Raw genomic sequence first — 25,585 nt, 5'->3', positions numbered from 1 at the left:
ACCGTGTGACAAGAAATTATAAGTCTTATTTTTATAGTATAATGACTGACTCACTCTTCAAGCCGTACCGCATGATTGCTTCATGGCAGAAATAGACAGGGTGGTGGTACCTACCCGAACGAACTTACAAGACGTCCTACCACCAGTAAAACAGTGAACGAAGAGTACAGAATAAGATTTCTTAGTTAACAACCAAACCAGTAGCTATCCTATGATTCGTTTTTGTTAATGACAATGTTATGATCAATAGTTTCAAGTCTCCTTTATTATATCTATAGCTATAGCCAACCGGTCCGGTAACCACCTAACGCCAGGTGAGCCGAGAGCTCGTACTCTCATTTAAGCAATAAAAAAAAATAAAAAAAACCTAAAAGTTACAATAATTGTTAAAGTCACCCTCGAATACACATCATTTATCCAAATCATCATCACAGCCCACAAACAAGTCTACTTGTATTAGACATTTTGTTTTATCTAAGCAAGTAAATTTTGAATGATGTTATCAGGGTCTATTTTATATTTTGCTATTGGATGCCGATAAAGCTCATTAACCGACACCGTAAATAGAGATTATAACGAACTCGCGTAATCCAAAATAGTCAAGGACTCTTGACCTAATTACAAAGAATCGAACTGAAAATAAATCGATTTCATTCATTCAAATTTATGTACATATATATTTTACAACTACGACATTTCGTTTTTGGGGCGATCTTGCTAATAGTTTTATAGCTGCTTAATAATCATGAGCTAGCAATAAAAATTATATTGAAATGTTCAAACTATTTCGCATATAGACCCGTGTTTTTTCACATTATTCTTAGTTACCGATTTTGTTTGGTAAAATACTTGTCGTGTCTGGCATCGGCCTTATTTAAAATCATTGTTCATAAAGTGGCAACATTTTTGTTTTTATTATATTAGGATAATTTTTTATTTTTTACATTACAACACTGTTCATTACCACGCAGCCGTTTCATTTTGAACTCCCACATCTAAGATCTAATAAAATTAAAGTATACGCCGAAACAATACTATATACAGAATATTTAAACGTAAATTTGTAAATTAATATAAAATTATGGTGATTTTAGTAATTCACGTGGCTAATATTTTCCGCCTTTAGGAAAATTTCACAAAGGCGACATAAACCGTGGTCGGAATATGAAATTGAAATATGTTTATTATCATTTATCAGTCAAAGATTTTTCGTCCAACCTTTAAAATACATTATTATCTGTTGTGGATCATTCTTCGACTCATATTAAAACATTTAAACACGGCTGTGATGTTGCAAGAAAAGAATTTAGACCCTTAATTTAAACCAGTTAATTTCGCATACATTAAAGTCGAACCTCCCGACCCAGATCATTGTCAGCTATTTGAGCCATCATCGAACCATAACTCGCACTTGCCTTTAAACGTGTCACGTTTTTATTGAGTTCAATTCGATACTCGGTGGTGACATCATAGGGCTCTGCTTGCATAACATCTATTAGCAAAGTCGTTACTTTTCCAACTGCCTATTCGAGGTCATCGTTCGTGTCAAAAAGCTTGACATTTGACTGTTTTCTTTATTAAAACGTATTTCTTGCTTGTTCGCCACTATCGATATTATATGCAAGTTTTAGTCTTGTTGAAATGATGTCTCTTCATCATCATCATTATCCTGCCCTTCTCCCAGTCACCTGGGGTCAGCGCAACATGTTTTCTCCTTCCATACTCTTCTATCATATACCATTTCTTCGCTCACTCCCCTCCTACCCATATCGTCTTTCACACAATCCATCCATTTCTTCTTAGGTCTACCTCTTCCTCTAAGTCCTTCCACATTCATAGTTAACACTCTCTCAACAAATGATGTCTCTTCATATACGAATATATTTCTTTATTTGAAATTTAATGACGGCTTATCATAACGCTTAAGTCATAATAATGGAATGCCATGGATAAAATAATATTCCTCATCTAAGTATACGAATATAATTAATGTCACACAGAATGTTTGCGTCATGACGAGTGACCTGTTGAACTGAAACAAAATACATTTACAATTTAGTTTAAATTCAACGATTTTTTCCAATGAAAAAACAATAACTCTAATTGTAGTTTTTACGGTAAAGAGTTTAACACTTTTCTCGTACATAAATGCATAGCGTGTCCCAAATGGAATGCTTGCTTTAAAAATGTAGGTTGAGATTTGTTTTGGAACAACGCCTCCGAACAGTTGTGCAAATAACGGATCATGTTCCCCATTTGGATGCAAATATTGATATGATTATACATATTGACTGTCAGTACAATAGATACTACGCCGCTTTAAAAAATATATTAATTGTTACTTTTATTATATTCATTAAAAAATATTATTTTAGCAGAACCATTGAATAAACTTAAAGAATTACATTTCATTAACACTTATTCTCCATTACATGTGTCATAATAACCTTAAAAAACCTAAAAAACTAAGGGATTGTGCTAAAGGGGATATGCGAGAGACTTTCACCCTAAGTGCAGGGTGTACGGGCAGGATAACTATGATAGGCTTGAATGGAAAGAGAACGCATTCCGCATCCCACATAGCGGATAAAGGCAAGAAGAAGAAAAAAGACAATTAGCCATAATTATATTATTAAAATTACTGGTCGCCTCCATTCAAAGATGGTCGCGCATCAGCAAAAAGATTAGCCAATATTGACATTTCTGCCTTGTGTTTTTTTTATTCATCACCCTATCCAATGGGAAATAAGAGCCGTGACATTGCTTATCGTTAACACTTAAACCTGGCCGTATGGAAGAATCGCTCATGAATAATATGCAAAGTTAACAAAAGAAAACAATCGTTGGCAAACGTTTGAACGTTGAAGTCGTCGTGGCCTAAAGGATAAGACGTCCGGTGCATTCGTATTGAGCGATATACCGGTGTTCGAATCCCGCAGGCGGGTACCAATTTTTCTAATGAAATACGTACTCAACAAAAGTTCACGATTGACTTCCATGGTGAAGGAGTAACATGGTGTAATAAAAATCAAAACCGCAAAATTATACTTTGCGTAATTACTGATGGTGGGACCTCTTGTGAGTCGGCGCGGGTAGGTATCACCACCCTGGCTATTTCTGCCGTAAAGCAGTTATGCGTTTTGGTTTGAAGGGCGGGGCAGCCGTTGTAACTATACTTGAGACCTTAGAACTTATATCTCAAGGTGGGTGGTGCATTTACGTCGTAGATGTCTATGGGTTCCAGTAACCACTTAACACCAGGTGGGCTGTGAGCTCGTCCACTCATTTAGCCAATGAAAAATAAATAAAAAACAGTATGCAACTATACGCAAATAAGTTCTTTCTGTTGAACTTACATTCCTACCTCGCAATAGGATGAGACAAATTTTAATAGCACCAAGACAAAGCCGTCATTACTTGATAACACAGATGTTTGCAAGGCACACATTTATACTTGTTTTCGAAGCGATATTGGATACAACTACCGTACTCTCCTTGTCTGCAGTTGTTCCAACATTCGTAAGTAGTGTTTTGAAAGGTCAGCTTGATTTCGATTTTCATTTAACGTGTTTTAAACAACGTGTAGACGAATAATTAAAACAATATTAATGATTGCCAGCATTTTACAATTTATTGATATAAAGTATAACAGCATGAGATGAGAGCCCTTGTTTGTCAGTTTGATAGCTTTATTATATTTTTTGGGTTAGATACGTCAATTACCTTAATTGGTGTGGAGGATGTGACGACGCGACGGGGGGAAGATCTTCTACCGAGTGGTAGATATTGCTCGGTAGACCGACGGTCCGAATGTTCGGAACTTGTATCAAGCTTATCTTGAAAATGTTGTAAGGGGGATTCAGGAATTTGTCAAATATCTCGTGTTCTATGATGGCTACCGCCACACTGGTATTATATAATCGCATGAACCCGGAGAGATTCTTTGACTAAATACCACCCCTTCCTATCTAAATTTCAATATGATCACGTCTGTCTTTTTTTTGCTTTGATGGGTGGACAACCTCAAAACCAACCTGGTGTTAAGTGGTTACCGGAGCCCATACACATCTACAACGTAAATGCCGCCTTGAGATATGAGTTCTAAGATCTCAGTATAGTTACAACGGCTGCCCCACCCTTCAAACCGAAACGCATTACTGCTTCACGGCAGAAATAAACAGTGCGGTGATACCTACCCGTGCGGACTCAGACGACGTCCTACCACTAGTAAAATCGTAATAAGTAGGAATATAAGACAACCAGCACTTAATTCAGGAACTATTTTAGTTTATTATCCCACTAGATAGCAGTAGTAGGAGATTTCAACTAACCATAATTTTACTGCCAATTTATTATGAGTATTAACTAAGCAGAATTCCATGGCTGCCTCTTTTACAAAAATATGTATATCGAAACAGAAAATTTACATAAAGACATTAAATGAACGCATAAAATAAATACTGGAACTAGAAGAGACAGGTCTATATTACGCAGTGACCAGAGATACGTGTGATACTATTGTTAGGTAAAGCAAAATTTCATGAATAGAATATTATATTACTAACGAATTGTGGAGATGTTATAGAAGTTGTTACCTTGATAATATCTTTTAATCTTTACCCAACAAACTGTTTTCATGTATGACCTACTGTCCTCAGATCAATTATCACACGAAATGTCTCATGGCACGATACCGATCCAAATTAACAAAGATAACTTAAGTACAAATAAAATAATCCGTTCTTTGCTTCGTAGCGAACGATAAGCGACAATCGTCTCGATGTATGTTGTATTTTTATTGCTTCTTCAGACGATCGTAATAAAAATGACCTTAAGATGACAAGCACAATATCCGAGCTTTAAATTCAATGACTTATTATTTGGGGCAGTGAGGAAACAATCGCGAGCCCTAAGTGAGCCGTCAACAACTAATGTCACTTTCAATTGAATTCAAACTGTCTTTTTTTAGTGTCCGTTGTTTGTTACCTTAGAACTTTTTTCTAGGTGAACCGATTTTGATGATTCTTTTTTTATTTGAAAGCTGATACTTCTCTTGTGGTCCCATTTCAGACCAAGACCTGACCAGTAGTTTTTATTTATTTATTGCATAGATGGGTGGACGAACTCACAGCCCACCTGGTGTTAAGGTGTTACCGGAGCCCATAGACATTTACAACGTAAATGCCGCCACCCACCTTGAGATATAAGTTTCAAAGTCTCAAGTATAGTTACAACGGCCCTTCACACCGAAACGCATTACTGCTTCACGCTAGAAATAGGCGGGGTGGTACTTACCCGTGCGGATTCACAAGAGGTCCTACCATCAGTAGTCGTTTTGGAGTAAGCCTTAATAATTCATATTATTATTTAATCGCCCTCGACTGTATTAATAAAATTCTCATTTTATATTTTGTTGAAATTGTTTTTTTGCCTTTTTTTGTATATTATTAAAAAAGATTTAAAAAAAACGAAGCATTAACGTTAGTAACCGTAGAATAAATTCTAAATTTAATTATATAATATTAAAACATCACTTTATTAGATAGACATGCTATTTATAAAATTGGGAGCAAAGTACCAATAATCTGAACTGATAATGTCGTTAAGAAATTTACCGATAGCGAATTAAATATTAATGTCCAATAATATTTTATTACCGTCGATATAAGAAAACTCCACAATCATGCTATTCACAAATTTGCTTGTCATTTCATCTATACTAATATTATAAAGAGGAAAGATTTGTTTGTTTGTTTGTTTCGAATAGGCTCCGAAACTACTGGACCGATTTGAAAAATTATTTTTCCATTAGAAGCCGACATTGTCCCTGTTGAACATAGGCTACTTTTTTTTTTTTTTTTTATTTTTTTTTTTTTGGTTTCAATTGTGTTTTAATGTTTCCGAAGCGAAGCGAGGGCGGGTCGCTAGTAATTAATAAAGATGTTAGTTATGAAAGGTTTATTATTCGTACCATGTTGGATAAAAAGTGCATTTCGTTATCACTCGACAAAAGTGCTTTAGTAAGGAGCGAATACGTGAACATTTTGTAATTAGAGTATCTATATAATAATACGTAAAGCAAAAACTTTGTACCCCTTTCTACGAAAATTGCGCGGGCGGAGGAGTATGAAATTTCCCACACTTATAGAGAATATAGAGAAGGAGTGCAGAATTCTAATAATTTTTTTAAACTATGCATAAAAATATATTAAATCAATAAAAAAAACATTACACACACTACCGCGTATTTGACACACACACGCATGCATACTATTTGTTTATTGTCAAACTTTTCTTATTGTTTATAGTCTGAGGTCAAACTGAGAATAGATTAAATATTGTTTGTCTTTATTAATATTTGTCTAAAGTGCAGTCTTGGCGAAATCTGTAATTATAGAAGTATAAAATTTATTGTCGAATTTCGACTACCGGGGGACCACTAGTGTTTTCAAATATAGATAGATACCTGGCCGGGTGTAGCTGGAATAGCCCCTTAGACTAAAAGCGAATAGATAGGGAAAACATAGAAATAAGTATATTTGATCACAGTGAATTCTAAAAATATAAGAGGAAAATCATTTTGACTGTAGATCAACCGTTTTTGAAGTCTTATGACAATCTCTATAAAGTAGTACATATAAAGAGGGTAGATTCACAAAAACAAAAGCGAATCTATTTACGACAAATTATAATTTTCGTAATTAGCCGTTGCACTGTAAAATTGAGAAGTCATGTTTTAAGGTATTGGCAGCATTCGCGTTATTGATGTCTAAGGGCGCCAGTAACTTAACACCAAATAGGCCATGAACAAGTGTATCACCAATCAGAACAATAAAAACAAAGATTACAAAACTAAAAGCTCTCATTCGGACTACGTAAACTACGTCTGACCCAGTTGACGGCACATCCTTACAACACGCACGTCTAAACACTACAAATGATTGTGCTAAATTAACTCTAATACGATTAGTATGTTTCCTAACATCTTGATATGAGGATGTTATTTGTTCATTTATTATCGAAATTTCTAGATAATACCTGTGTATGTTTAAATAAAATTCGTTCTTACATCATCATAGAGAGTAGAGTAGTAACCCACAACCCTCAGCGCAACAGTCAGAAGCGCTACTGCACCACTGTGTCAGTTCATCATCATTACTCTTCTTTCGTCAAAGTACTTTCCTTCAATGAATAGACACATTGGATTCTATAAAACACTTCATTACGAATCCTCCCAATCCATTAACGCTGCTTTTAAGTACCAAAAGCACCGGTCACCGTCCTCGTCGAACCCGTCGCTTGCGACTAAGGGCTCGACGAGCGAATTAACCCATAGACACAGCCCACTGAGTTTCTCGCCGAATCTTCTCAGTGGGTCGCGTTTCCAATCCGGTGGTAGATTCTGCGAAGCACTGCTCTTGCTAGGGCCAGTCTTAGCAACACTCCGGTTTCAGCCCCGTGAGCTCACCTATATGTTAGGGTGAAGCTGAAATAGCTACACAAGACAATCAGCACAGGCAGGAAAAAAAAATGATTCTATAATTTTATTGTATGTATCTATTTGACATTCAAAGGCATACTAACGAAATTGCTTAATAGCTAAGACGACACTTACAAACCGACCCGGTGAATATTTGTTTGGTGCAAATCGTTGACTCACGATTTAATCAGTGCGTCATTTTAGTGGAATCATAATCTTGGATTACACTGATGCCATTTTATTAGAGATTTCCCGGCCTAAGACTTACGTAATGCATTTTATTAGACAACTGCAGGTACGCTAGGAATTAGATGGGGGAAAACTGTTCAACTATTTGAGAAAGGTAAACTTATTCTTAATCATTTTCAACGCAGCGATGACTTTGATCATTGTTAAATATGGATATTGAAATCACTGTTATATGAAGACTACTATATAGCCATTCCCGGCACAAGTATCTATTAAATTACTTGCTTGAAATATGAAACCAAAGCAAATCTCTAAAATTAATTTGGAAATAAATAACATTTTTGTTGATTATTTTTATATTATTTATACAAACAATATAAAAAATGTTTATTGGTAAAAACCCGAAATACTTATACGTATACCGAATCTTTTCTCGACGAACCCGACGCTTGCGACAAAGATTTCGGCGAGTAAACTAACCCATAGACACAGCCCACTGAGTTTCTCCCCGGATCTTCTCAGTGGATCGCGTTTCCGATCCGGCGGTAGATTCTGCAAAGCACTGCTCTTGCCTAGGGCTAATGTTAGCAACGTTAGGTTAAAGTCCTGAGAGCTCACCTACGTTAGGTTAAGCTGGTATAGCCTCTGAAGGCTACCAGATTAGGAAGGAAAAAAAACTCACTTTTTAAGGTTCCATAGTTAAAAAATGCAAAAAAAATTGAGGAGAATATCTCGTGACTTGTACCACAAACATTCTCGGAATTAGGAACAACATTAGCGACACGCTTGTTAAGATCGATGGCATTGGCACGAGCGACGACCGCGCGTATTGACAACACAAATTCATACACAAAGAAAGCTTCATTTATTTTAACCATGTTGTCTGTATTTACATATTTATTTATAATGTTAAATGAAATTTGATTATATAATTAATTTAGATTTAGATAAATTTAGATTATATTATAAATTAATTGTATTGGTTTGTGATTCTATCACAGGACAACTCATACAGATGATTTTCAAATAAGTACTTTGTTGACCTATAATGGACGTAGGTGACTTTATTCCAGCAAAATTTCAACTTTAGGCTATTTTCTACTTAAAATATTATATTCCGTTCAACAAAATATGTACGTGTACTAAAGAAATTAATTTAGTCAATTAATCAAATCAAATAGGTTTTGGCGGAGAATAAAGGGGAACGCTTTTAACGAAATTAAACTTTCGACGCTCTTTATTTAGGTTTATTATTTTATGGAGAATTAAAATTAATCAGTCAACCTGCCTATTTTGTTTCAAATCATCGCAGTCTACAAATTGCAATCAAGCTGTCATCCTTCCAGGAACCATGTTGATATACGACAAATCAATAGCGTGTGTTATTTATTACACAACTAGCTGATCTGGCAGACTGCGTAGTGCCTCAATCGATAAAATAAACAAAAGGAATCCGTCCGTCGGGGGGGACATTAAAGGAAAAACAAAATTGTTATTTTTATATTTTAACACAGAGCATTTTCATATTTATTTTCACCTTTTAAACCTTCTCTGGACTTCCTCAAATAATTTAAGACCAAAATTAGCAAAATCGGTCCAACCGTTCTCGAATTTTAGCGAGACTAAAGAACAGCAATTCATTTTTATATATATAGATTATTTAAAACATAAAGCCTTCGCCAAACAGAACGCGTACTTAGCGCCGCGTACTTAACGTCGCGCTCTTCAAATTGACTAGATAAGTCTAACGCTCCTTGACGCAACGCATTCGCCAAATCATAGTGCCTTTCGATAGCAGTGTGAAAATTTAAAAGTATTAAGAAATCGAGTGATTCAGATGTGGCATTGTATAAGCATGGGTATTTTCTAACTATTTATATCTTTTTTCGGGCATTATCTAGTATTTTAATGCACATTCACTCGGACGCTAAAATAAAATTTGTAAAAAATTACAACGCCTGACGTCAAAGCGTCCTCACGCCGCGACAGAGCGCTGCGTACTTGTAGCGCTGGGGCTCTGTTTGACGGTATGTTACCATAGTAGTACAACACATCTCGGCGTCATAGCGCGGCGTTAGTTTAGCGCTCTGACGCGCGCTGATTACGCGTTCTGTTTGACGAAGGCTTAAGAGCTAATATTACATCAGCCTTAAACCTACAACCTGCTGAAATGAGATTGAATAGTCTTATTCTCGTTCTGGTGTATCCTCGCATGTATGTATATCGTCTGTGCCAGAAAGAAATAAATAAATATCGGTCGTTCATTCTACGGTTTTAAAGCCTCTGGTTAAAAAGTGTAATTAATGTGGTGCCAGATATAATGACGGGTTATGCCCGATCGCCACCTATAATTAACTAGAATTTTAAGTGATAACATCCCACAAATGCTTTTTCTTCTAATGTACCTACGTGTCCGCAGGATCATTTTGGATTTGTCCTTAATATATTGGACATATCGTAAACATTTTAGAAATATCACGGTAAAGATCCAAAGTTTTTTTTTACTACTACATGGTTTTAAGAGACTGCCTTTTGTCCCACTTAATAGCCTCGAGAAAAATATTCACCTAACTGGTAGGCGAGCTCACGGGGTTCTCGGCCTGAGATAATTTGCTAGCACTAGCCCTAGCAAGAGCACTACTTCGCGGAATCTACCACCGAATTGGAATAACGACCCATTGTGAAAACCTTTTTTTTTTTCTTTTTTTTTATGTTTGAGGGATTACTTGGGAAATTGTATTCAAAGTTTGGCCCAAAACAAATATAACAAATGTACAATTCGAACAGCAGCTTCGCTGTGTCCCTGGCATTGTTGATGTCCGTGAGCGACCGAGACTTTTTTTTTATGATTGAAGGATTACAGGTGGCCTGGAGGCCTTTCCAGTTTTACTAGGGCAGGCGGGCGAGCAAGGGCCCAGCCAGGAGGGGTGGTATTTGTTAAAAGCCAACGAGAAACTCCAATGGTTAGGTTGCATATCTTTCCACGAGTTAAACCAGATCGATGTCTGATGCTTGGAATAGCGATTAATTCGCAAATGCTCATTCCTAGTACGTTATAATCCACTTTTCATATCAACTAAAAGTCTAAAAGCCCGGTTAAACATATCATTAATAATTATTATAATCCGTAACGGATTGATAAAGGTTTAGACCACAGAGACGCGAGAGCTCCATTAACTAAGTTTATTGCTTTAATTGCTTCTAAATATAATCGTCAGTTACGTTTGATTTATACAACCGGCCTTTAGAGAATGCACGTTAAGTGGTCCTTTTATTTTTCTTTGTAATTATTATTCTACATACATAGGTTGTATATTTGGAAAAAAAAAATTCTAAGTGTACTAATGTTTTTCCTATGATCTCTCTTAGATGAAATAAAAAATCGTTCTTTTTTTTATTGGTCTTCTAGTCAGACAAACATATGGCCCGCCAGATGGTAAGTGGTTACTGTCGCCCATGGACGTCAGCAATGCCAGGGGTCAAGACAAGCCGCTGCCTACCATTATGAATTCGAAATGCGATTCATGTTCTAAATTCAATTTGTGCTGATTAGGAGATCTTGATGATAGGCTACTAAGTTCTTCAAATATCACATCATTAAGCTTTTATGTTAAAAACTCACTTTCATTTGTCGAAACACCGTAACTGTTTAACACACAAATCGACGGAAGACGGAGGCACATTCCGACTGAATGCTTAATTAATTGACTTCACTTCTGCTTGCGTGTTGATAAATTATTGCTTTCTTAGCAGTCGATGAGTGAATTATGACGCTCAATCGACCTAATCATGTACAAAAAGCAGTTAAATAATAAGAAGTAAAAAAAAATTTGGTTGTTTCCATGTTGTGTTTAGAGACAATGCTTTCTTAAAATGTTGACGTAAACAAAAGCAGTTTATGGTAAAAAAAAAATATTTCACAATATCCCACAAAAAAAAAAAAAGTTTAAATTTTACATCTTTACAATCTACTACTACCAAATTAATACTTTACAGTTTTCGATGTTTCGATTAAGAAGACGACACTCTTATACATATATAAGATAATATAATATAAAAAAACGCTCGGCACTCGTGACTAACGTCAAACTCGGTTACATAATCGATTGATCGATCCGACCATGATCTTGATACAATTCGTATTCGATTACACTGACAATTGCGGTCTCTTGTATCGATAGAACGGTCGTTCTTATTGTAACTTATTACTATACCTATATACATACTACTATAGTTAACATGTGAACAATTTTTGTAATTTATTTCCATATTTAATGTGAAATCAAAAATTTGTCATTTTATTTTTTTATAATAAGTCTGGTTGAACTTTCATATATTAATTTTAGGAAAAAAAACATTTATATGAATAAGACGGCGACTGTTATATTATTGTTATTTACGACCGTCTAGACTCGTGGTGTCGTCGACAAAAAAAACCATAGACTTTAAAAGAAAAGTTTGAATAATAGCTGTTATTCGATATAAATTTCGTTATCAGCTCTCATGAGGTGTCCTCGACATATTTTATTCAAAATACATTGGCACCGATGATTATCGATTATCACATGAACTGTCCAGCACTTACGTCCTCCCGCGCCAGCAATAATTGCTTGTAATAATGTTTCACGAATGTTAATTATTAAAGATACGATCACTAATCTAGGAAAATACTTTCACTTTCTTATTTTTCAACGTCTACAAGTTGTCGTGGCCTATAAGATAAGACTTCCGGTACATTCGGGTTGAGCGATGCACCGGTGTTCGAATCTCAGGCGGGTACCAATTTTTCTAATAAAATACGTACTCAACAAATGTTCACGATTGACTTCCACGATGAAAGAAATAACGTCGTGTAATAAAAATCAAAACCCGCAAAATTATAATTTGCGTAATTACTGGTGGTAGAACCTCTTATGAGTCCGCACTGATAGGTACCACCACCCTGCCTATTTCTGCCGTGAAGCAGTAATGCGTTTCAGTTTGAAGGGTGGGGTAGCCGTTGGAACTATACTTGAGACCTTAGAACTTATATCTCAATGTGGGTGGCGCATTTACGTTATAGATGTCCATGCGCTCCAGTAACCACTTAACACCAGGCGGGCTGTGAGCTCGTCCACCCACTAGAGCAATAAAATATTTTTTTACAGTAATGTCTGCAAACGTCACGCCTATAATAAGACACAGTACCTACAGACACATTCCCGTAACATACAGCATAATGCGTATTCATCGTTCGTGTTATTAGCTCTTGTTTAGTTTACGCCAAAATGTACTCGGTTAGCTAACTAAAGGCTTGTGTTGGCTGGTGTTACATGAATCACTTGACGAGAGGAAGCCTGTGGGCCTGCCCAATTACGCTACTTAATCAGCCGGGGACCTTGACACGAATCGCCTTCATTAATCAATCAGCACACGAGACCACACGCATTTGATGAACTCGATCGCCTAACTATCTGTCGTCAGTTCAACGCGTCCTTTGATAATAGCAAAATGAAACGATAAAAAAATAATATTTTTATTTAATTATACTGGTTTCACTGACATGGCCAAAGTAATTGCTCGGAAAAAATAGAAGTGGACCGGCCACATATGCGGTCGCCCTGACAATCGGTAGGGCACAAAAGTAATGGAGCGGAAACCTCGTACTGGACGTCGTAACGTGGGCAGACAGCCAAGGAGGTGGACCGATGACATGGTCAATGTGGTTGGTGGAGACTAGATGAGAAAGGCAAGAGACCGAGGAGAATGAGATGCATTCGAAGAGACCTACACTCAGCATTGGGTGGAGACGGGTTGAAGAAGAGATTTAATTATAGTTCCGCAAATAGTAACAACGACAATTCTATAGCTTGCATTGGTTTCTCTGAAAAATATCTAAACTTTACGGCGCCTGTGTTTTTTTTATTTATTGTAAATGCGCCACCCATCTTCAGATATAAGTTCTAACGTCTCAAGTATAGTTACACCGGCTTCCCCACCCGTCAAACCGAAACGCACTACTGCTTCACGGCAGAAATAGGCAGGGTGGTGGTACCTACCCGCGTGGACTCACAAGAGGTCCTACCACCGCATTAACGTTGTAAATGTCTAGCTTCAGTAGCCACTTAACACCACGTGGGCTGTGAGCTCCACCCATCTAAGCTAAAAAAAAAAGGACAAAAACAAACCCAATTTCAGTCAAAACGCAATATGAGATTCTAAAAATCAATTGGGACGTGCCTAATGTCGAACCTGCTACTCACACATAACGCGAACATCATGTTGTAGTACTATAATATCATTACGCTACGTGATGGCAACGAAACTATATTTATTGATATTGAAACGTTAATCTGTGTATTGTACGTAGAATATGATAACGCAAACGTTCACTGAATGAATCTCGTTTGAAACGGTAATGTCAAGAACGTTGAAAACGCGTGGTCCGAGTTCGAGCGATTTATTCGCTTCATTGTTTTAAATTGTTATTAGCATTTTTTTTACCAAATAATGAAGAATTTCTTACTTCAAAACATTCTTACTTCACGTTAAATTTATATTCTATATGTTGCCATTAAGTCAGGTCATAAGTATTGTCACACAGTAAAAACTTTTCTTTTAGAATGCTGGCCACAAAAAAGTTTATTGAATTCGAATTTCGAATTATTCATGAAAATAAAAATGTATTTTATAATACTTTTAGAATTTTACTCATTTTTAAATATGGAGTGGACGCTTAAAGAAAATCGTGTTGCAGTTATTGCGTTGCATCGTTGCGGTTACGCGCCAATTCAAATTTACAACATATTGAAAAATTTGAATATAACCAAAAGATTCGTTTATCGTACCATCAAACGATAGAATGAAGACTCTAGTGTAGATGACAGATCAAGAAGTGGTCGCCCTCGGTCTGTTAGGACTCCAGCATTGATAAAAGCTGTGAAGGCGCGAATTCAAAGAAATCCCAAACGTAAGCAGAAACTGTTGGCCCTTCAGATGGGGTTAAGCAGAACCACGGTGAAAAGGGTGTTAAATGAAGACTTAGGGCTTCGGGCATATCGAAGAAAAACAGGATATCGTTTGAATGCTCGTCTAATGGACCTGAGACTGAAGAGATGCCACGCTTTGTTGAAGCGGTACGCGGGAAAAAAATATCGGGAAATTCTTTTTTTGGATGAAAAAATTTTTACCGTAGAAGAGAGCTACAACAAACAAAATGATAAGGTGTACGCACACAGTATTGAAGAAGCGAGCAACCGTATTCCGCGTGTCCAACGAGGTCATTTTCCATCCTCGCTCATGGTATGATTGGGAGTTTCTTATTGGGGCTTAACAGAGGTACATTTTTGTGAGAAAGGTGTAAAAACGAATGCAGTTGTGTATCAAAATACAGTCCTGACGAACCTTATGGAACCTGTTTCTCATACCATGTTCAATAACAGGCACAGGGTATTCCAACAAGATTCGGCGCCAGCTCATAGAGCGAAGAGCACACAAAACTGGCTGGCGGCGCGTGAAATCGACTTCATCCGGCACGAAAACTGGCCCTCCTCCAGTCCAGATTTGAATCCGTTAGAATGGGATTATCGACAATCCGAACGGTTCAAGTAGTAGTTCAAAATAATCCGAATAGTTCTAAATTATTTTCAATACAAAACTTTATTTCTAATCTAATCGCCGATCTCTCATCAATTACACCGCACAGCCCACATTAACGGCAGCACAACGTGGCGCCATAGTTGACGGCATCACTTGAAAATACCAATACGTAATAATTAAATAGGTCACGTCACAATCGTAATTGCCTTGATGATGTAATCATTGATATGATGAATTATGTACCGGAGCATTCGTGTGATCCCTCGTAATGACGATAACACCCAATTAATTAAGGATGAGGGTATATTAATTATTTAATAGAAATATCTCTTGAAGATCATGATGGGCAATGAAAATAGTTTATCGTTAATCATTTGAGAAGCGTAAATTATAATAACCGTGAACAAGCCACATTCGGTCACGTGGAACCGGAGACTGATATACATACTTACATATATTTAAATATATACATATATAGATATTAAACCCTCTAGAGAATGAGTAAGCAAACCTGTTCGTGAAATGAATTTTTGCCCGACATGAGAATCGAAGTGACAACCCTCGGCCCAGTGGTTAATCATAGAGTTCAGTTTTTTTTTATTGCCCGAGCAGGCAGAGGAGCATACGGCCCACCTGATGGTAAGTGGTTACCGGCACTCATGGACGTCAACAATGCCAGGAGCAGAGCCAAGCCGCTGCTTAGCGCTTAATACTCTCCACTTCTTGTGTAGGTAAGCAAATGAAAGAATACACTCAAAGTATATTCATACTTGAGCAGGAATATGTTACATGTAATAGTCCTAAAAATTGTCAGTAGCATTTGTGTTTATATTCTTTTTTTTTATTGCCCGTGTAGGCAAACGAGCGTACGGCCCACTTGATGGTGAGTGGTTACCGTCGCCCATGGACTTCAGCAATGCCAGGGGCAGAGCCAAGCCGCTGCCTACAGTTATATACTCTCCACAAGCCTCGTTTGAAGAAGCTTCGAATTCTATAAATATGTACCTATCTTAATTTTGATTTCTACGTCTCTTAAATTTTAGGTTATATCAACCCGCCAAGTCTGACTTGCTCATAATATATGCTTATAGATAGAAAATAACGATTTTGCCTTTACGACACTAGCCGTTGCTACACGTGTTTTCATGTGTCGAAGTTTAATTCGGTTCACAAATTTACGACTTGTCGTCTACATGTCATTTTAAAATCATTTACGTCGAAGATAAAAATAAAGGATTCGTTGTATTTTAATCAAGGCCGCCATTGTATAAACCAGATTTAAAAACAACATTGCGATTGTTTTGTGCTTTTCGTTTCTGGCCCTTGCGCAAATCTAATATTTTTCACTGGACAAATGAGCTCACGGCATATCCAGTGCCAGGGACTATCAGAATTTAAATCCCGTATCCCACCTTAAAATTTGAGGATTAAGCATAAATTGTATTCCAGAATGACTGCCTCATCCTTCAGTTCGGAACACATGACTGTCAATAAAATGCATGATAAATATATTTAAACAGAATAGAAGGGCCGCCAGTCCTCAGTGGCAGGCTCCCTCTACTCCGTCTTCTCTTTCCTTCTGATCTTCATTCTTGCAAGCTTCCACCTTCTAGCAGAAATACGCACGCGATACCTACCCTTATGGAGCTACTAAAGAATTATCATCGGCAATTACACAAATTTACAAATTAGTGCATAATGTTATTCCTTCATCTTGGATATCTGAAGTGTTAAGAACGAATTGATATCTGTCCTGTTGGAGCAGACGCATCGCTTGGATAACATTTTATAAATAAACCAATTTTATTGAAAGGTGTAGATAACTATACAATTTATAATGAGGCAGCAAGCTGTAACTATACTGAGATCTTAGAACTTATATCTCAAGGTGGGTGGCGCATTTACGTTGTAGATGTCTATGGGCTCCAGTGACCACTTAACACCAGGTGGACTGTGAGCTCGTCCACCCATATAAGCAATAAACAAAAAAATATATATTAAAAAAAAAGTCGTACAATTTACGAACAATGTACTACACTGGATTGCAACTGAATTAAAAATATATGTTTGATGTTTATCAGTGCGATCTCTATCAAAGATTGCTATCGCATTTAGGACAGAGGCGCCGTAAAGTGTAAATCTATTTATGGACTTCAAAGTTAGTAGGCGAACATCAAAGGTAAGAGATAATCAAAAGATAAGTTGCGCAAACTTAATGGATCGATAGATTACTGATGTTTGCGGAATTTATTTCTCTGTTTGAAGGACGTAACTAACCTACTATATGTTTTTCTTTTTTATCTTTATATATAAAAATGAATTGCTGTTCGTTAGTCTCGCTAAAACTCGAGAACGGCTGAACCGATTTGGCTAATTTTGGTCTTGAATTATTTGTGGAAGTCCAGAGAAGGTTTAAAGGGTAGATAAATATGAAAATGCTCGGAATTAAATAAAAATAACAATTTTGTTTTTCCTTTGATGTGTTCCCCGTCGGTATTTTATTTATCGATTGAGGCACTACGAAGTCTGCCGGGTCAGCTAGATTAAAATATTTTCTTTACTTATTCTTCGAATATACTTTACTTTAGCAAATTAACTTCCAAAAATTGCAAAGCAATTCCGCTTCTTCTCAGTGTTTCTATTCGAGCAAGATTTATTTACACTTGAGTACAGTATAATAGAGTAAGATTTATTTTAAGCGAACACAATAAAACAAAACACATTGAACACAAAAAGTACAGATGTCTTATCCCTAAGCTCTTCCAGACACGCATCACATAGACAAATCATTCGGATCTCACGTACAGAATCTTACTAACTCCAATTGTGTCACTGTCACTCGTCAGAGCAAAGAAACGAGTCATTAGGTTCAGATTATTTTATTTGCAAAGTATGTTAGTACTGAGTCACTAGTGCAACACTCGGTCTTTGCTTTTCTAAAGTCGTACGTTTGCAATGTACTAAGCCGATGTCGTAACGGAAATAGCTAGCAAGGTTTACTGCTTTTTTTTATTGCTTAGATGGGTGGACGAGCTCACAGCCCACCTGGTGTTAAGTGGTTACTGGAGCCCATAGATATCTACAACGTAAGTGCGCCACCCACCGCCAAAACCTCTATTAGAGAGAAACAGAAACCTCTGTAAGAGAGAGTCGTTTTTCCCTCATGGACCTCCGTAAGTGAGACTGCTACTTATCTATACCTCTATAAGCGACAGTCGACCTTTATTTATTTATATTATTTAGGAGGAACAAATGAAAAAACAAATTACAAATTTAAAATCTGATATTTTATGACTCATTAACTTTTGTGGAACTTCCTTCTATTGTTTTTGAATGGTTTTCTCGTCAATATTGAAATTATTCTATTTTGTAGAACTAAATAACGTTGTTATTTTATCGCATTCTTTCCGAATGGACACGTGTGCCTCTGTACCGTCCTGTTTGTCGGACTTACTCAGTTTATCGTTAATCAATTGCGAAGGAAAGTTCTGTTCTGCATCATGTCAAAACGGAAAATTAAAGTACTGTCATTAAGTGAATAGTGAATGCGTTTGAATCCGGAAAATCGCGAAATGAAATTCAGAGGGAGCATTAGCGAGAAACTCGGGTTAGTGAGAAACCTCTATAAGCGAGAATGAGATTGTGCTCCTTTGAACTCTCGCTTATCCAGGTTTGACTACATATATATATGGGTGGACGAGCTCACAAGTCGCCTGGTCTTAGGCGGTCACCGGAGCCTATAGACATCAACAATGTAAAATAAAATTAACCAAGTAATATCTACCCAATCAAAATATAAAAAATATATATTTACAAATGAGTTATAACTTCTCACGCTGTAAGATGTTCTTGAAATTTCACAAAATCAAAGCAAATAATAAATAAAACGTTACTGAGATTTAAAAATTCTTCAAAAATCCAAAAGACCTAAATATTTATACAAAATAAATTTTTCTTTGCTTCCCAAGAACTTACGAGAATAGGTATCCTATTAACATTAACTCTTGTCTCAGTTCTTATTTCTAAAACATCCGTTTATTTAAAAAAAAACGAATCAAAGAAAAAAAATTCTACGAATCATACATATTTTTTTCTTCTAATTAAGAATCAAACGAGAGTCCCAGGTGACTAACTACAACGTAAATATTCGCCGGGTGAGGATTGACATACATTAACGGCCGTTTTCAATAACCTATCTATCCCTAGTTTCGGTTACTAAAGATAGACAAATCTATATTTTTGTCCTTACTTACGTTCCAATAACCTATCGACGGGCAGCAGTTCCTATCGGATTTATCTATCCATCGTCGGGAGGACGGATAGCCTGCTAAAGATAGAACGCTCATACAAATCGTGCTTACTTCCGTTTCAATATGAGTTTTAAGTAACTCTCCGGTAGGCGGCGCTATCTCTAGTATGGGCATTCGCTTATCTGTCAAAATCGGCCGGTTACATGTTTATCTTTCGAAAGTAAATCGCTATAATTTAATAATTGTTTCTCTTCATATTGGCATATTGTAGCAGTGATGATAGTGATATGGAATTATTTCAAATGATAATGGATTGTGATGCAGATAGTGATAGTGAGGCCGATATCATATGGTTAGGAAAATAAAGATCGTCTGAATTACATGGCGAAGATCAATAATTACGAGTTTGACTATAGATTTCTGAGCAAAGGTGTTGTGAATGAATTGATTAATTTAATGAGACCATATTTGAGTGTAACGTCAAAAAGGTAAGATAAATTTTAACCATAAAAGTACTCGTTATTACAACTTATATTTGTTTATAGCAATAGCAAAATTATACCTAATTTTTGTTGTGTTACAAAATCACACTCAACAGGAATTCTATAATACTGCTGGATTCCCATGGTGCCCTAAATGACATTCATATACTAATACAATAACCTGGTAGGCTATTTACCTTCATTCTTATTACACACTGATACCTCTACATTTTATATTTGTGTTACAGATTCAAATATAGGAGAGGAATTTAGAAATAGAAAAAGAGTATTTTGAGTGTGTAATTTGTGTGCAATGCATCATTGATGTTTCAAAATGTTGTTGCTTGATGGCCTGGGTCTACTCATGATACAACTATGATTAACCATTCCGATTGAAAAGGTATTTCTTATTTATATTACCTTATTTATATTATTATTATTATATTTTATTTATTTATATTATATATTTAGGTGTTTATATGAATTTAATATGACACTATTATAATAAATTATCTACATATCAAGAGAACAGATAACAAGGTGGACTTGGAAATTGCTATTTGCTTGCCGATAGAGGCTATCCCCACAACCCTATCTTTTAACGTGATTAATTAACCCACATACTCAATCGGAACGATTTAAAATGAATCACATATTAAAACAAGAAATACTATAGAGAGGTAATCTTTTTTTTTAGTTAAGAGCTTGTTATACTGTATTGTAAAATAATTTAAGCGAATAATGTATAATTTTCAGATGCATTGGTGTTTGTAAAAGAAGACTCCCTGTATATCATTGAAAAGTAGATTAAAACTAGAAAATATGCAAGCTGTTATTATAGCTGCCATGCTGCATAATATCGTCAGAAGTATGAATTTAGAAGAATTAGAATCAGAAATTTCAGTCGCAGATACATTACAGGAAAATAATATAATTGTTCGTAACAATTTTTCAAAACTTACATCTGAAATACAACTATGTACTTATAAATAATTGCTTCCAAAGATCATTTATAAAATAAACTCCAAAGATAATTTGACTATTTTTTATTTTCCAAAATGATAATTACATGGTAGTTAGTACATGCAAGATATTTAATTTAGAATTTGTACATATACTTAAAAAACTATCTAACATAAAATTATTATTGCCTACTTAATTTATGAAATTTAATATTCCTTTTAAGTAATTTTTAATTTTTTAAATTATCTAAATATAACTTAACTTTTGCTACAACAATCTCCTTTTCTTTATTTTCCAAGTCAAGTCTCTTTTTTGCTATTAGATATTCTGCTAATGCATTGTCCCTATGCTAGCCTTGCATTTCTTTTCTTCCATCTTGTTTCCGCTTGGCTGTAAAAGTGTTAAAAATATTATATGTGACCTACAACAATGTGCATGCTTTATCCAAAATTTCATCTGCAATCCTTACCACCTCCAGCCTGTAACAAAGAGCATAATTATTTCAAATACTACGGCAACCTGAAGAAAAAATCATGTTTATCAATGTGTTATTAGAGACAAACAATCAACTAATTATACTAACCTTACTAAGGTTGTTTCTTATGTTGCCGTAGCGTTCTTTAAGTTTTCCCATTTTAGTCGAAGCTGCGATGGAGTTCGTGGGAAACGACGAATCGACGAATTAAAATCATTTACAAGGGTTTGCCAAGCCTGCTCCTTCATATTATTGTTTGTGGCATTTGTTGCCTTATTATTGAAATGTTTTTTCGCCGCCACATGTTCTGCTAGAATCATCGTCTCATCTTTTGTCATGGCTGCTGCCTTTCTTGACTGAAAAAGATATATTTTCTAAACTTGAACTCAAAGTTTTCAAAGTAAAATTATTATTATCAATGTAGTTCATAGATACTTACAGAATTCATTTTATTTCACTGTAGCTCTTTAATTATAAACACACTTAGAATTATAAACGAAAGTTTTAAAGCGTTTTGGAGGTAAGTCATCATCTAATATAGTAGGTAAACAATAGAAAAACAAACAAAAGAAACTGATCACTGCTTATTGGCAAACGGACTGTCAAAACGTTTCGTTTCATAATTTCGACTAGGATAAAAATAGCAATACGTCCAATTTAAAAAAATCTACATATGTTTTTATTACTTTTTGTTATAAACAAATGTGTTTATGATAGTCTACAATATGCTGGTTAAATTATAGTTATAATTTAGAATAAAATAAAATAAGTCTTGATCCTGATGTTGTTTCGTATTTGTAGTAGAACGAAACGTATCAAGAGGCTCGGATAAATCGGAGGGAAGAAGCTATCTACTGTTGGTTAAAGAGAGATAGCACTTATCCGTGATTGTGAAACGCAAACTAAGGATAGATACGCTCTTGCTGATATTCGGAGATAGCTATCTATCCGAAAACTCAGATACGTTATTGAAAACGGCCGTAAAACACTCCACGACAGAAGGATGACTCACCGGTACAACTGCTTATTTTGATCGGTGATCTAGTGATCGATGACCACGACTACTGTATAATGGAGTCTGAGTTTGATTTTTACAGATATTTCACATTCCCAGACTGAATGTACTTGCTTTTGTCTCATATACATTTCCACAGGAAAACCGATTCGATACGAATCAGATTGGTGGATGCTAAAGCTATCTATTAAGACAGCAGACAGAGCGAGACCTGGCTACTTGCCAACGAACGGCGCGTTTTTGAAACCACACGCGTAGATAAATTAATTAGAATCGCGTACGGGTGACGGAATCTTCACATTAGTCGTGAAAATAATATGATAGCGAAACGGGGGGAATAACGCATAGACCTAATGAGGTGAAGGTGGCTGACCCACTGCGGAAATGGGTTATTGTTACATAGACGAAGGTGACTGTGTCACTATGATGTTTCATTGGATATTTTTTTAGATAAGACTAGCTGACCCGGCAGGCTTAGTAGTGCCTCAATCGATAAATAAAAGACCTAAAGTTTTGTATAAAATAAACTTAAAACAAACAAAAGGAATCCGTCCGACGAGGGACACATCAAAAGGAAAACAAGGCTAATATTTATATGAGTGTTGGACTCCCTACACCAATTGCGGGGGCGTTAATGTTGAGAATCTTTGTGGGGATGAGAAATAATAGTGTTAATTTTAAATGCCCAGCGAAGCGGACGAGGGTACAGCTGATAATCTTATATTTCTATAATGATTCAATACTCTTACATTATACAATTATAAATAAACTAAATGTAAAATATGACATGAAACTTACGAGAACCCTCGTAAGAACTGAACGCGTTCTAAAATCGGTATCATTACCGAACCACAGACAGCAATAAACTATCGTTAATTAAGTGTTTAACGGTTTTTTTATTGCCATTAGCAAAACAGCTCTTGTCTGCCATTGATTAATCTAAGAAAACGGTATTCAATTTTCATATAAATGATTTTACAATAGAATTAAATTTAAACAATTTCATCGACAGAACGAATATTGTTCTATTGTTATTAAAATAATAATAAAAATTTAAAAAGAGCACGATAATCCACTTTAAAAAAATATATTTGAAAATGAAAAACCGTATTAATTATATATATCTTTTAAATACATAACCCTTGTCAGTCGAGATGAAGGATGGCACAGCCCTAATTCAATAACAACACTAACTTTGTCCAGTTAGTATTCGACTCGATTATATACGAACGCATAGGAAATCAAACGTCACAACAAGGAAGTTAACATATCGGTCAATATATCCGACAGATGCTCTGCAAATGCTTGATATTCAGTAGGACGTAAATCAGAACTCGGTCGGTGGCCACAGATAGTGGACTCCTGACGTTAATGGGACAGTTTGTCTCAGTAATAGCTTAGTCTAATTGCCAAAATGTTATAAAACGCTTTCAATTGGTGTATTAAAACGTAAATAATTGACGAGTAGGTTTTTATTAACACCCTTTTTTATTTTAACACAAACAAATCGTGTAGAGCACTTCGAAGGAATATAATTTTTGATTACTAGAATACGTCGCGCGTTCATTGTAATTATTTATTATAATCAACTCAACTCAGTACCAGTGATCTATTTCAAAGAAGACAGACAGATCTGGCTCTGTCTATAAGAGATTTTTTTTCTGATTTTTGTAATCGGGAAGTCTGTGTAACAAAAATTAAATAATTCCATAGTTAGGGATTTGAAGTCGTCGTGGCCTAGAGAATAACACACCCGGTACATTCATATCGAGCGATGCTACTGTGCCGCTGTTTTCAGACGTACGGGGTATGTGGAACTTGATGAACTGGAGATGTTGGAAGCATATCGCGGGCCCAAGGATACTTTAGGGCCCTACCCATCAAACGACTCCTCTTGAACTGCATTCTCTCACCTGACGTCCGATCTCCGCCCGAGATCAGAACCCAGGCAGAGTAGGAGGATTCCCGCGGTCAACACTCAGTACCACCACCCTGCCTATTTCTGCCGTGAATTATTCAAATTCAAATTGAAATTCAAATTCAAAATCATTTATTTCAACTTAGATGTCAGCATAACAAACTTGTTGAATGTCAAAATAAAAATAAAAATGTTAACTCTACCACCGGTTCCAAAAAGAGCCACAGTCCTAAGAAGAACCGGCGAAACAAACTCAGCGGGTTTTTTTTCTTTTTTTTTTTTCTTTCATATATTCCCTTTTGTTAAGTATAGTTTTTGTTGTTTAGCATTAGTAATAAATAAACGGCAAAATCAACACTTAAAGCTTGTTATTTTGAAATATTAAAACAATAATGACCAGCAACAACATATTTTCCTTCGCCCACAATGAACAAACGCGATCTATTTCACGCAATTTATGCTCGTGTTTATTTTAAACTCATTAGCAACCTCTAAAAACTGATCTATTGCTTAAGATCTCATAAAGAACTTTTTTCTTTATTGATCTAAATAAGAACTTTTAAAATATTTTTAATATTCTCAAAACACTACAAACCGGTTTTCTTCTTTTAAATTAAATTGATTTGATTATAATAAGATGATTATTTAATGTCTTTAATTGATATAAGAATTAAAGTTTTTAGCTATGTCCGAATTTAATTATTTTTATTGTAAGTAAAACTGTTGTAAATCTAAAGCATACACCAAATTATCTTTACCGACACACAAGCACATACCGAATTTTCCGACGGAATTAAATAAGAGTTTTCTACAAAAACAGTCACCAAAACGAAAAACCTACTAAGCGTGATTAAAAATACAATATAACTTAGATTCAGATAGATTTCATCTATCTCATTGCAGGATAATTTAATTTACAAATTCGTGGCGTGGTTGACAAATTATCAATCGATAATAACTCACCTTGAATAATTCAGCTCATTACGGGAGCCGTAAGGGTAAATAGTATTTAAAAATTGATAGTTTAAGTTATATACTAATGATAAGAGATATCTCGGATGTCGATACTAAAAAATTATCTTCTTGAATCGGTACTGTTAAAGAAACATATAATATCCGTATTTCAATATATTCTATATATATAAAAATGAATTGCTGTTCGTTAGTCTCGCTAAAACTCGAGAACGGCTGGACCGATTTGGTTAATTTTGGTCTTGAATTATTTGTGGAAGTCC

The 25,585-nt window shown here is 35.6% G+C and overlaps 1 protein-coding gene and 1 long non-coding RNA gene across 2 annotated transcripts in view; one reads left to right on the top strand and one right to left on the bottom strand.

The window, feature by feature from the left end:
- LOC114243533 (uncharacterized) overlaps nt 1–25,585 on the top strand; it is a 157,759-nt gene that overhangs the window by 112,077 nt on the left and 20,097 nt on the right. The gene's annotated exons all lie outside the window — the stretch shown is intronic.
- On the bottom strand, nt 21,011–22,396 carry LOC149500287 (uncharacterized). Its single transcript, XR_016325016.1, has 2 exons — nt 21,526–22,396; nt 21,011–21,421 (listed from the first exon to the last, which is right to left on the bottom strand). It is a non-coding gene; the product is annotated as an uncharacterized LOC149500287 (long non-coding RNA).

Source organism: Bombyx mandarina, chromosome 22 (genome assembly GCF_030267445.1).
Source record: "Bombyx mandarina strain Sakado chromosome 22, ASM3026744v2".
In the NCBI taxonomy this organism is placed as follows: domain Eukaryota; kingdom Metazoa; phylum Arthropoda; class Insecta; order Lepidoptera; family Bombycidae; genus Bombyx; species Bombyx mandarina.
The sequence above is the reverse complement of the archived record's forward strand: the minus strand, read 5'-3'. Positions and strand labels throughout refer to the sequence as shown.